Raw genomic sequence first — 13,902 nt, 5'->3', positions numbered from 1 at the left:
ACATCTTAATGTGCATGCATCTGTGAGTTGTTTTTACCAAAAGACAAAGCAACTCATACATAATGGTTTGCTCATTCCATCCATTTAGTGTGCTGTATACAAACCAACCAGGAAGAAAAGATTTCTGCTTAAAATATACAGTACACTTAGAAACACATCTGTCATGTAGACATATCCAAAAGCTTATGAATATTACATTTTGCATTTCTCTCCTTCAGAGACAGTCTTTTCATTCTAGTCTTAGCATATATCTGTTCTTATTACTAAAGTCACTTACATAAGGACTTATTTGTACTTGAAAGGAACAATAAGTTTCCTACAGAGTGTAAGGTGACATTTTCTTGCAGGTTGTCAATTTAACATAAAAGAGGGTTGATCCTCTTAGCTGAGGCTATGTCATGCTTTCTTCTGTGGTATAAAGTGCTGCCCTATCATTATCTTTTGCTTGGGGAGAGCGATAGCCTCCTGGTTGGTTTTCTTACCTACATCCACCTTTACCATACTCCCATTTCTTTACCATACAGCAGCTAGAGTGAACTTTTATTTTTTTTAAAGATTTATTTATTTATTTTAGAGAAAGAGTGAGAGTGTGCGCACATGCGCAGGAGTAGGGGAAGAGCAGAGGAAGAGAATCTTCATGCAGCTCCCCACTGACCCCTGAGTCCCGACGTGGGCCTCTGGACAGGGCTCCATCTCATGACCCATGAGATCACGACCTGAGCTGAAACCAGGAGTCCAACACTTAACCACCTGAGTCATCCAGGAGCCCCTAGAGTGATCTTTTAAAATATACATTGTCCTAGCACCCCCATTTAAACCCTTACATGACTTCAAGACCCACTAAGGTCCGCTTCCTGCCTTTTCAGCTGTGCTTGGCTCCATGCTCCCCATCACTGTCTGTGCTCCAGCCACACTGGCCTCTCCTCAATTCCTTCCTTCAACAAGGCCTTTGCACTTACTCTTCATTCTGCCTTAAATATTACACACTCTACTCCTATTCATCCTTCAGAACTCATGCAATTCTATAGCCCCTTAACTAACCCACAAGGTCAAATCCCTCTATAAGCTTTTGTAGCACTGTAGACCTCTCTAATTACACTAATTACAATTACAATCCTAATTTTACATTTTTTGTTATTTAGTTAATCTCTGCACCACCACCACCACCCCGCCCCCAAGAATGCAGTCTCTTTGAAGGCCAGGCCACAGCAAGCTGGACTCACCCTGCATCCCATCATGGGCACACTGCCTGGCACATCACAGCAGTGGTGACAGGCTAAATGATGAGTTGCCTTTCTTCACTTTAAAGTGAGTATATTGGGGCGACTGGGTGGCTCAGTTGTTAAGGGTCCTGGGATGGAGCCCCACATCAGGCTCCCTGCTCAGCGGGAAGCCTGCAGAAGCATATATCCTCTCCCACTCCCCCTGCTTGTGTTCCCTCTCTCGCTGTCTCTCTCTCTGTGTCAAATAAATAAATACATCTAAAAAACAATAAATAAAGTGAGTATATTAACCAAATATACCTTCATCCCTCTTGCTGCCCCTGGTTTCATCCCCTGCTTACTTCCAGCCATACTCCATACTCACCCCTCCTCCACTTTTCACTCACCTCCACCTGTGAATTAAAAACTCAAGCCCAAAAGCATTGTCAGTAATGTAGCTTTGTACTGAAGATTTTGTGTGGTTCCAGAGGAGGGAGTACATTACAAAGTAAAAGGCCCTAACAATGCCCTTTTAACATCTCTGCTTCCCCCCAGCCTTGTCCCTACAGCAGCTGGAACTGTCGTACACCTCTTCCTTTGCTCCCCTGGCAAGTGTGCTCTGGGAACATCCTCCTCCACCTGCTTCCAAGTCTATACTCAGCAGAACGAAGTGCAGCCATAGGCCAAGCCGTGACTCCTTGGTCCTTAGTTTATAGGGCCAGTTGCATTTATAAAAATTTGGAACAGAAAGCGTTGACCTTTTATTCATCTTTTCCTTTGCTTGCTGATAGTCTTCCCTCCATCAGTGCCATCCGTGCCTGCCCTCCCTACTGTCTGTGGCTGACTGACATCTTATATCCGTCAAGGTCCATTTCAATCGCCCTACCTTCTAGAAACCTTTCCATAAGACCCTTAAGTCGAGGCGATTTTTCTCCTCCCTAAATATGCACACTACTTCTTTTATTCTTCTTGGTATTACAGGCAATCCTAGGATTACTTTTTTTCTCCCTCTCCTTTAAGAGCAACTTCTATTTCTTACTCTACATGCCTCCTGAAGAGTCTGGCTCAGGACTCTGCATTGCAGGCTCCAGTGTTGGTTGAATTATAATAAAACATTTTGTATTTGTTTTCTTAGGTTTTGGTAAAAGCCTCTTTGAGAAAGTTACTGATATCTAATATTTCAATTTCAGAGTCAGTGAGCAGAAACTAGCCCCCCTCCAAGCCCGACCGCCGGAAGAAACTCTGTACAAATTGTAGATGAAAGTGGGATGGCTTTTGGTTTAACAGGTTTGGAGAGAAGGTCTCTATCCAGGTAAAAGATACTATTGACATTTTTGCCTGGGTTGACTCTGGCTTTCTAAAATGAAGCAACATTCTGGCCCCTGAAAGACTATCAGGGCCCCTGAGAGAGTCTAACTCGTATGACTTTTTAAAAATGCCAAGGAAATGACTAAGTAAAAATGTTGGCATATGGGGTGCCTGGGTGGCTCAGTCAGTTAAGCATCTCCCTTCAGCTCAGGTCATGATCCCAGAGTCCTGGGATCGAGTCCCGTATCAGGCTCCCTGCTTGGCGAGGAGTCTACTTCTCCCTCTCCCACTCCCCCTGCTTGCATTCTCTTTCTCCCTCTCAAGTAAATAAATAAAATCTTTTTAAAAAAATGTTAGTGTATGAATTTAAGCTCCTGAAGTCTAGAGAGAGACCTGTGACTAGCAGTCTGTGTTCTCTTAGCATCAGTGTGATCTTCAGGTGAGCAGATCTCTCAGTGATTCACAGTCACCTTGATCAAACAGAGGATGGAGGCCCAGTGAGGAGGTTGGCTACATGTGCATACGGCTGACTGAGGGCTGCTAAGATGCAACTCACCATCACTTGCTCAGATTTTCTACCAAATTATGTTTCTCTTCTCAACAGGAAGCCATAAATATCTCTCACTTCTTTCATTCCTATAAGCATCTTCATTACCCTGGATTAAACAGGATAAAAAATAAAATGTACTTCTTCAGTTTACTTCTTAACCATTTTTTTTACACTCCCAAAGTAATACATTTCATTATAAGAAAATAAAGCATATAAATTATAGAAGAAAAATTAAAATACAAAAAAATCCGTATTTCTACAACCAAATCCACAAGCTTTTTGACTTTTTTTTCTTCCGATCTTTTCCATCCATGTCAAGGATGTTTTTAGAAAATTGTAATCATGCCATAGATATACTGTATTCTGCTTTTTCACTTAAGTTTTTAAATAAACATTTTTCTGTAGTTTTTATTAGGGATAATAATTTCCATACTATTATGGATATATATACTCCAACAAGAAGAAATTACTGTAATCTAATTATCTCTTTTACTTGAACTTAAAGTTGGTTTAACAAAAAAGAAGTATAAATAAGTGCTTAAACACTGGTTTTTTAAACATCTTGCATTTACTCATGGAGTTATTTGCTGTTTTACAGTTCAGTTTATCTTCGCTTCTTGCCCCTATTGGCTCTTCCACCTGCTGTGCCCACCTCTGGCTTTTCTGGCAACCGATCCTTCCTTGACACCCCTCACTTCATCTGTGAGCTTTTATCACCCTGTCCTCTCTGCCCAGGAGGACATGCTCTTAATTTCTCTTGGTTTCAGCTCCACCTAGACAGAAGCAGGCTGATCCCAGAGAATCAATTCAGTGGGAGCCAGTTTGTGAGTGACCACGTCTCTGAATTGTGAGCTGACCTAGGACCAACCACAGTGAGTGAGTCTGGAGGCTGTGGAACGTGGCAACCTTTGAAGCCAGACGCAATGGCGCTTCAGACCCAGGACCCTCTCCTAAGGCCCCTGCAATTTATCACCCTGTGATCTTTGGGCCAGAGAGTTGATCTCTTTAGCCTCAGTTTCTTAAAATGAGATCATTCATTCAAAGCACCTGATGTAGAACCATTGTGGCAGGGTATGAGAGAAAATTGTTAGATGCCTTCCTCTTCTCAAGTGAGTGGTGGTAAAGACCAAACAGTTGGCAAAAGGTATGATATCCTATGTCTGAATCCTAGTTTCTTTTCTCTTTAAAATCCAGCTCTTAACAAGTCTATTTCTTAAAAGGAGCAGCCCTCTTTTCCTTCTAAATATTCCAAAAATATAAAATCCAACCAAAGTTTTAATACACATCTTTGTGGTTGTTTTTCACAAGTGATAAAAACAGTTGGATATGATATCTTCCCATTTTTAAAATATTGGGGTAACTTATTTCTTTTATTATGGAAATTTTCAAATGTACACAAAAGTAGAGGAAATGATATAATGAACCCCTTATACTCATCCTGAGCCTTTTACAATTTTAAATATTTTGCCAGTGTCATTTTATCTATCCTCCTATATATACATTTCACTTTTCTTTTTGCTGGATTATTTTAAAGCAATCCCTGACTGTTTCATTTTACCCATAAATACTTTAGCCTGTATTTCTAACAGGTAAGGAGGTTTTTTTTCCTACATAACCACGATGCTATTATCACACATAACAAAATTATTAATAATCTCAGGAGGATTTTAAAAATAGGATTCTGGAAAAAGCAAGCCAAAGGAATGAGTAATTTAGAATTTCAAGCACTGTGGTAAGCAGTTTGGGAAGATGCTTTTAGCAAAGGGGGGTACTTTCACTCTTGCAAATGACATCACAGAGCCAGATGCCACTTTCTCCTACATATCCGTAATTGGATTTACTTTCTTACCCCCAAATATATTCCTTAGTTCAGTTCAAGGCGTCAGCCACCACCCAGGAGCTCAAGCCCCAGACCCACAGTCCTTATAGAGTCTCCCCTATGCCCCCCCCCCCACTTTGGCACTCCATTTCACCAGTTTTGAAGTCCTAAATCTCAGGGTGAATATTGCTCATATCCATCCCCTTCTCTTTATTCCCACTTCCACTCCTTTTGTCTGGGCCCCTGTTTTCTATCTCTACACTGAGGTTACTGAAAGATTTTCATTTGGGTTCCCCCCAGAAACAGAGCCTGAGACAAGGAATTGAGTATAAATAATTTATTCAAGAGGTGATCCCAGGAGACCTGGAAGCTGAGCTGGGGGATGAGACAGGGAAGTGAAAGAAGCCGATACAGGCTGTGTTATCAAGCATTGAAGGACACTGGAGCTCCGTCCCACTGGAAAAGTCTGGGACACAGTACAGAATATGCCTCAGCATTATCCCAACTAACAGGCAAGGGAGCTGGGCTACTCTTTATCCATCAACTCTCGACCCATCATTGCTTTATGGCTGTCCCTAGCACTTCTGGCGTGCACTGAGCATGGGCTGAGCATGCTGCCAGCCAGAACCCAGAGGGTCATGGGCCTTCAGTGTGTAATGGTGAATACCAAGGGAACATGGGCAGGGCTCCAACAGTGCTACATTACATCCCACTCTCTCCCGCACAGAGACCAGGGACAGCTTCCTAAAGTGCATATCTGATTCTGGTACTTCTCTGTTCAATAAAAAGGGTATATGGATAATGCTAAAGACCAGTCTTGCTTATTTCCTCTGATGGGGGTGACTGTCTTGAGTGGTACTGAACCGTATGATCCTGAGCACCTTTGGTATACCTATTGCAGGTGACCAAAGTTTGGGTTGGACTAACTACTCCTGAGTTCAGTGGATAGATAGCCTTATTCATATGTTTGTAATGAAAGCCTTGTTTATTTACAGAACAGGTTGGGAGGAGAAGGGACAAATGACTGCCTCTGGTCTGGCTTTCACTGGGGCAGACCTTTACCTCTCAACAGTTTGGTACAACCTTTCCCAGACAGTGGGGTGCCTCTCTCCCCTGGTGCATCGAAGCTGTCCTGGCAATACTTTTTTCTTTTTTATGCAGGCACATTGTCTGGGAATCTCAATGTGATTTACAAGCTTACATAACTTCCCAAATGAGTCAGCATGCTCATCACGAAGGCAGCATGGTGCCGTGGAAAAAACATGGCATTTGGTGCCAGAGAGAAAGTTCAGTACCTGCATCTGTCACTTCCTAAGTGTGTGCTAGACAAGTCCTTCTACCTCTCCAAGCCTCAGTTTCTTCCTACGACAAATGGGGATCGGAATACCTACCTCGGAGGGTTATTACAAGAATTAAATGAGGTGAAGAAAACGGTGTGATACGTAACAGGCCCTGAGTCACTCACTGATCACCTTCCGCATCCTATATCCTGGTTTTACCCATCTGGCAGCAAGTTCTTGAACCTCACTGACCTGCAGTGAGCAGAAAATGCTGATTTATCTTTATCTCCTTTTAGCACTGGTGGATTTTAGAAGAAAATCCAAATCAGTTCTTTGTACAGGAAAAGTGCTCTTGTTCCACTCTGGGCAACGCAGCCACCTCGTGTGTGAAATAAATACGGACCAGAAAGGGCTAGGGTGCTGGAGGAAGGGCTGGGCTGGCACAGCCTGGCTCAGCACCCACTGCGGTGGCAGCCAGAGATCGCTGGAGGGGACTGGGCGAGCGCAGGGCAAGACAGACAGCCGGAAAAACGAAATGGGCGGGAGAGGACGTGAGAGCCCATCTGCAAAGCGGCTCAGCACGGCGGGGAGCAGTGAGGAATGGCGTTGCAGAACGTCCTTCCGGAGACGAAGCCGCGGCATGCAAATGAGGGCGCTGCTGTGCGGGCCAGGGCTGGGGACGATTCTGGAACTGGTTTTCCAAGGTGGTTGGAACAAATGCCTGCAAGTTAAAATAATAGTAATAAATAAAATCCCTGGTCAGCGAATGAACACTGCTGCAAATGTTCTTCCCCGCTGGTTGCAGCGCTATTAAGGCAGGATTACAGACAAGCTGATTTCCAGGATCTTTGGGGGCAGCATAATACATAGCAGTCACCTAGGGTCAGCAGAGAAAGTGTTTATAATTAAGGGGTGATTGGTGAGTGTGTCCATAGCAGCAAAGAAACCTCTAAAAAGAGAAACCAAGAGCCGATCTTTGAACTTAGAAACTAGAGAATGTTAGAACAAGAAAGATTCTTTCAGAGCATTGAACTGTGCTGGTGATTTTTTAAATGCTAAAGAAATAGCAGAACCTTTCTTTCAAATAAAATCTACATCAAAAACTAATGATGTAACGTATGGTGATTAACATAACATAATAAAATTTAAAAAAAGAAGAAATCTATTTAAAAAAAAAAAATCTTGGGCAGACTCTCCCCCTGGAAGGCAAACAAAAGGGATGCTGCCCTGAGGAGGGGAGGGGAGAAGAAGACAGTGTGGCCCTGGAGCTCCAGCCTCCCCCACCCCCAGCCTCCCTGTTAGATCTGCCAGGGAGGCCCAGAAGACGTCCTGGAAATCCTTAGGCCCCACTGACCACAGTGTGAAAACCCCCAGGCCAGTCCAGCCTGTGCATTGTACAAATGCAGAGTTTAGGCTCAAAGAGGGCAAGTGATTAGACTAAGGTCACCCAGCAGAACTGGGACTAGAGTCCAAATCTCTTGAGTTTAAGTTCCTTGCTCTGTTCTAAAACCATCTCCCCTTAAAAAAAAAAAAGAAAGAAAGAAAAGGTATCTTTAAAAATAAAGTTACCTCATGATATAGTTTGTTAAAGTAAATGAGAAAGCAAGAGACATCCAAGTGTAAATACTGGCTTTGGAAAGAATCCAATTCTATCTTCTTGACTGCTGGACCCAAGTGCAGCTTCTTATTACCTTTGTTTTTAGGACTTTTAGCATGGCAGTCACAAAATCCAAGTAGATTTGCTAAATGAATGATCTCTTAAACCAGGGTAAGTCTAACCAGTCTGTGCCTTCTAGAAAACACCAACCTAAAACAATTACAACAGCTTAGTATCTGAAAAAAAAACCAAAACTATTTTTTAAAAAGATTTTGTTCATTTATTTGAGAGAGAGGGAGAAGAAATAAGCAGGGTGAGGCACACAGGGAGAGGGAGAAGCAGACTCCTAGCTGAGCAGGGAGCCCAACACGGTACTCAATCCCAGGACCCCGGGACCATGACCTGAGCTGAAGGCAGAGGCTCAACCGACTGAGCCACCCAGGCGCCCCTGAAAAAAATTATTTCTAATATATTGGCACAGTAAGAAAGGAATCTGAAATGCACAGCAGATGGAGATGGCCAGACCCAAGCTCCCACAGCAGAGCACAAGGCGCTTCAGATTCCTGGCTCTACATCCCACGGTTAGACCTTGAGCAAGTCACAACCTCTCCCCTTCTCAATCTTCTTTCAAAAATCTATAAAATGATTAAGTCACTAGAGTCATTAAAAGTCAATATTCAACAGAACCCTGAACTCAGCCAGCACGGTGCCTGTTTCATGCACAGCAGAGGCCTCTGTGTCTAAGTCAGAGGGCGCAGGAGCACAATTGGTGCAGACGAGCAAGGAGAAGCTGCCTCAGGAGAGTCTGCTGCAGGATGAAAGGAAAGAGGGCGGAGGGAAGCCGAGGCAGAGAAAAGCAAAGGCGCTCCTTTCATGCGTCAGAGGACCGGATTTTGGTCTGCATCCATCCTGTACATTTATGTGACACCTATTACCCTGGTCTCACCTTGAACTAGGAACGTTCAGTTAAAGACAGTAGCATGTGGGGCGCCTGGGTGGCTCGGATAGTTAGGCGTCTGCCTTCGGCTCAGGTCATGATCCCAGGGTCCTGGGGTCGAGTCCCGCATGGGCTCCCTGCTCAGTGCGGAGCCTGCTTCTCCCTCTCCCTCTGCCATTCCCTCTGCTTGTGCTCTTCTGTCTATCTCTCTGTCAAATAAGTAAATAAAATCTTAAAAAAAAAAAGACAGTAGCATGTGGTAGCAGCTGATGAAATGATACCAAGTGTTTACAAGGGGAAGAAAAGCAACACTTTTTAAAATGCAATAGCCTGTGCATTTTGTTTATGTGATTCAGTTTAATCCTTACTATAACTTTCAAATCAGGTATCATTTCTCCCCCCATTTTACAGATCTAGATGCAGAAAGGTTTAGCAACTCCTTTGAGATAACGGGTATTTTATGTAGCTGTGGGGGATGTAACCTCCCTCAGGACGGAGACTTTCTCGTTCATGCTGCTATGCTCAATGCCGAGCATAGTGCCTGGTACATAGTAGGTGATCAATGCACATTTACTAAAGGGATAACCGAAGGAAAAGGCCAAGCTTTAAATCCAGATCTGCACAAATCCCGAATCTAATTCTTACTACCGTTGAACTCATGTAATTTATTTAAAACGATTGGCATTTGGCCAGTTGTTCTTAATCCTTTATTTACCGTGTAATTGGAAGTGTTGTGAGCTCTGGTTTCTATGCCTATCGGAAGCTCTAGCTACATAATTAGTTACCGAGTTCCCATCTCTTGGCTGAATCTGTAATTAAGCGGGTTTTTTAAGATATAGTTAGACATAGTCCCAGGTTCCCTAAAATGCGTAGCATTCACCCAGAGGACCAGACTTGAAGTAAAACACAGGACTGGAAAATATTTTATCATACTCCAGTATCACTGCTCTCCCTGGTCACCTTAAGCAATTATAGAACAAAAAGATGCTTTTTTTTTTTTTTAAATCAGTAAACACAAATTTTAAAACACACACTTTCATAGAGTTTCTTCACAGTGTATTTTAGAAATGAAGCAAATTCTGACTCGCTAGCACACAATGATATTATTGAATAACAGTTTCTGTCTAAGAAAGGAAAGACTTGTCAAGCATGTTGTACTAGAACGGCGCACTCAGGTGTGCCTGGGGTCTTGCTCTGCTTAACGCTTCAGGACTCAACAAGGCAGGCCCAGTGATGTGTGAATGGGTGGTTCTGATAGAGAGAGTGAGCAAAGTCATGTCTTCTTGTCCTTCCCCCTCCGGGACCCTTCCTTTCTGGTGTGTTGGCCAAGGCTGTAGCTGGCATGGCTCTGGTCATCCCAGGGTACTTCACTAGGCCTTTTCAGTCGTATGCTCGCTACTTCTTCCTTCTCCCACTTTTCCCAAGTATTTACTAAGGGCTCTCATGGGCTTAGCCTCTGCAAGGAGCTGTGGGAGCTACAGAAAGAATAGGGAACGAGCTTCTAGATTCTCGCGGGCATTACTCATCGCATTCCGGGAACTCAGGTGTGACCACAAGGTCCCAGCAGCTGAGCTGGTGACTTCATTACTATCACCTTCCTTCCTCATCAGCCCCTGAGATCTTGGAAAGTCTGTCTTGTTATTGTAGCCTGAGGAGTGTGATTCTCCCTTATTTCCTTCTGCACAGGGGGGCACCATGACATCAACGCAGATGTGGAACCTCTCGCCTTGAGCGAAATAGCACCCATCGTACCATGCCTGCACCCTCACAGTGCTGTCAGCCCTTCCCAAGTCCTTCAGTTGGAGGAGATACAGGGTCAGTTCAGCTTTGTGGGAAATTCTCCTTGCTTTCTGTACTGGGCTTTGGCTACCTCTATTTCCAGCCTGCACTAAACTACTAAATATATATATAAATATATAAACTACTAAATATATATATATTCTTGGTGGTAGGATTGGGTCTCTCAGAACTCAAATATTCTTTTTATATTCTCCTTATTTCCTGCTCTGAGTTTCCCTCTAGAACATCTGCCCTGGTCAAAATCCTTTTTTTTTCAATTACAGTTTTATAGTGTACAGTTCAGTGCTTTTTAGTATATTTGCAGAGTTGTACATCACCACTATCTAATTTCAGAACATTTTCACCACCCCCAAAAGAAATCCCATACTCATTAACAATCACTTCCCATCTCCCCCCTTCCCCCGGCAACCACTAATCTATTTTTTGTTTCTATGAATTTGTCTCTTCTAGACATTTCATATAAATGGAATCATACAATACGTGGCCCCCTGTGACTGGCTTCTCTCAATTAGCATGCAGGTTTCAAGGTTAATCCACGTTGTAACATGTATTCGTACATGTATTAGTACTTCATCCCTTTTTTTGACTAAATAATATTCACTTGTATGGACATACTGCATTGTGTTTATCCATGCATCAGTCAGTGGACACCTGGGTTGTTTCCATTTTTCAGCTATGATGAAGAATGCTGTTATGAACATTCATGTACCGGTTTTTGTGTGGATATATATTTTCACTTCTCTTGGGTACCTATCTAGAAGTGGAATTGCTAGGCTAGCTGAAATCTTAAGGAAACATTTCTGATGGTCTTCATTCCTGTCTGTTTCCCAGGGAATACAGTTTCTGTATCTTCATCAAACAAAAGGGAATGACCAACAGCAAGAACTTCTTCCTACATCCTGGACATGGCACCTGCTTTTCCAAGTCAGTTACAAAGCCTGAACGTCTCCACTCTAAACAATATGTGGCTTTGAGTGACTGTGGCAGGCCCTGGACAGGGACAAGTCACTACTGCAGTGATTTACACTGAAGAGCAGCTTGCAGCACCCGGAGAGGGTATGCAGCACCAGCCTTGAATCATGAAAAAGGAACATTTATAGTCATGTCATTCCCTGCTTAGAACTGATTCCTTGAAACCTAGTCTCTCGTATCCTGTCCATAATCTTGGACTCTGATCTCCAGGGTTATGCAGAGCATGGAATAAGCAATTTGCAACCTTGGAATCCTAAATTGCCCTTTCCCCACCATGGGCTCTGCAGGTTTCTGTTTATAACTGAAGTGTGCCCTCTGCTGGTCATAGGCAGCCCAGACCCCGCAACATGGAGCGGCTAAGCAGGTTTCTTCTAAAATCATTTCTTCTCCAGGAGCATTTAGGAAATTGCTGCAATTTATTCAGCTAATAGCAATACAGAGAAACAACATCTTCTGCAGAGTGTTCCTCTTTTATTTTTTGCTTTTTGATGTTTGTGAATTTTTTCCCCTTTTATTCAACAGAAGCAGAACTGGGCCAGTTTCAGTTACTTATGAGCCGCTTTCGTTTGTGATAAATAACCATTATTTGTATTTATGCACTGCCTGCCGAAGACCTTCTGCTCCTCTTGACTCGTGAATCACTACAATGCTCTTTTATGGTAGAAGCGGGCAAGGGCTATTCGAGAAGGGGGATAATATGAGTGGTGAGCTGTCAACCGTCTATCTAGTAGTTTTTCAGAGGTGGTTGGTAGACTGCCTCGAGTAAAGGAAGACCCAGAGACTGATTCTCCTCCAGTTCTGTGGGATATCTGCTTGCCCTGTTGGAAAGCTGCAGGGCATCAGACATTTGGGGATCCCAAGCAGACATGGCATCCCTTTCTCTCCCTTCCTTCCAAATGGGCACTCTGGCCAGGGAAGCAGATCCAGGAGGGACGCAAAAGGTGAGTGGGGAAAGAAACCAGAGCCTGGGGAGACCAGGAGACAGTGTGAGCAAAAGGCTGAACCAGTGACAGGAGGAAAGGAGGGAGCTGGAGGAGAGGAGGTGCATCCACAAGGACAGAACAGAGAACTAAAGGAATGACTGCTTCCCTGAGGGCCATTACTGCCTTCTGCAATGCAGTTAACTGTGAAAATCTGTTTTTAGTTAACAAAGGAAAGGGAGTCCTTTCTGATGTTTTCATCCAGAATCCTTGAGAATAACCCTATGCCTCTGACCTAGTGTTTTAGGAGCATTTATACTTTCTGCCCTGAAAGAAATGCAGCACTTTTATGAAAGAAAACATAATGTTTGGAAAGATTGTTTGGGCTTTTAACCTCTGAGCAGCTGGGAGGCAGGGGACTCACAACGATTCCTTATGGTGAGCATATATCCTAGCCAGACGTCTAGAAATCTGTCCCCCTTCCCCAAAGTACAGCCAAACTGGGGACTCCATTGCCTAGAGCCCCAGTGGTTTCCCCTGGTCAGCCCAGGGCCACCCCCCACAGTCCCACTATCCCTGTGAGTCTCCTTGGGACTGCAGAAGCCTGGGTTCAGGGTGTAACAGAAATTCCTGTGTCCTATTCTTTCTCTTCCTCTCCATTTCCCTCTTGCCTCCTCCTTCACCTCCTTCCCTGGTTCTCCGGATTCAGTTTTCTCCTCCCACATTGCCCCGCTCCAGCTTCTGTGACTCCAAACTAAATCATTTTGGGAAAGACAGGGCTTACTGTGTTCCCATGGCTGAGTGCTGCGCCTTTAAAATCAACCTTCAGTTGGAGGGGGAGTTGAAGGGGAGAAGACAGAACGAGGTCTTCTGCCTTTCCTCCCAGAGATAAAAGCTATTCTTAGCAGTAAAATCGGCTTGGCATTTGGGGAGACTTGCGTTTCTCTCCTTTCCGCCCCAGGGGTTTTGCCATTGCAATTCCTCTTCTTCATGCAGAGAAGATGAAGGGGAGAAAGAGAAGGAAAAAAAAAGAGGGAGGGGCACCATCACTGCTACCCTGATAGGCTTCCTTATTTTGAAAGGCTGGTGCAGTTGGAGTGCCCTCACCCCGACCCCAGAAGACCAGTTTAATTCTAGCAGTCATTTTTCAGGCAAGGAGACTAAAAGCCAAATGAGCTCCCTTTAGGCCTTTCCACAGCACTTTGTATGTGGCATGTGTTAATTAAATATGTTTGCTCAGCCAGCCTCCTGCCTGCACCCTCATTAGGGTGGGTCTCTCAGGACTGCCCTCACTGGGCATTTAGGGCCCTGGTAATCAGTCAGGGCATTTAAAACCCAGCGTTAGAGAGCAGGCTTCAGAGAAACCAGGAACTTGGTAAATTTAAAAAAAGAGAAAGAAAGAAAGAAAGAGAAAGAAAGAAAGGAAGGAAGGAAGGAAGAAAGAGAGAGAGAAAAGAAAGAGAGAAAGAGAGAGAGAAAGAGAGAGAGAAAAGGAAAGAAAGAAGAAAGAAAAAAGA

The sequence above is a fragment of the Neomonachus schauinslandi genome, chromosome 1 (genome assembly GCF_002201575.2).
Source record: "Neomonachus schauinslandi chromosome 1, ASM220157v2, whole genome shotgun sequence".
Taxonomy (NCBI): Eukaryota; Metazoa; Chordata; class Mammalia; order Carnivora; family Phocidae; genus Neomonachus; species Neomonachus schauinslandi.
Note: the sequence above shows the minus strand (reverse complement) of the source record.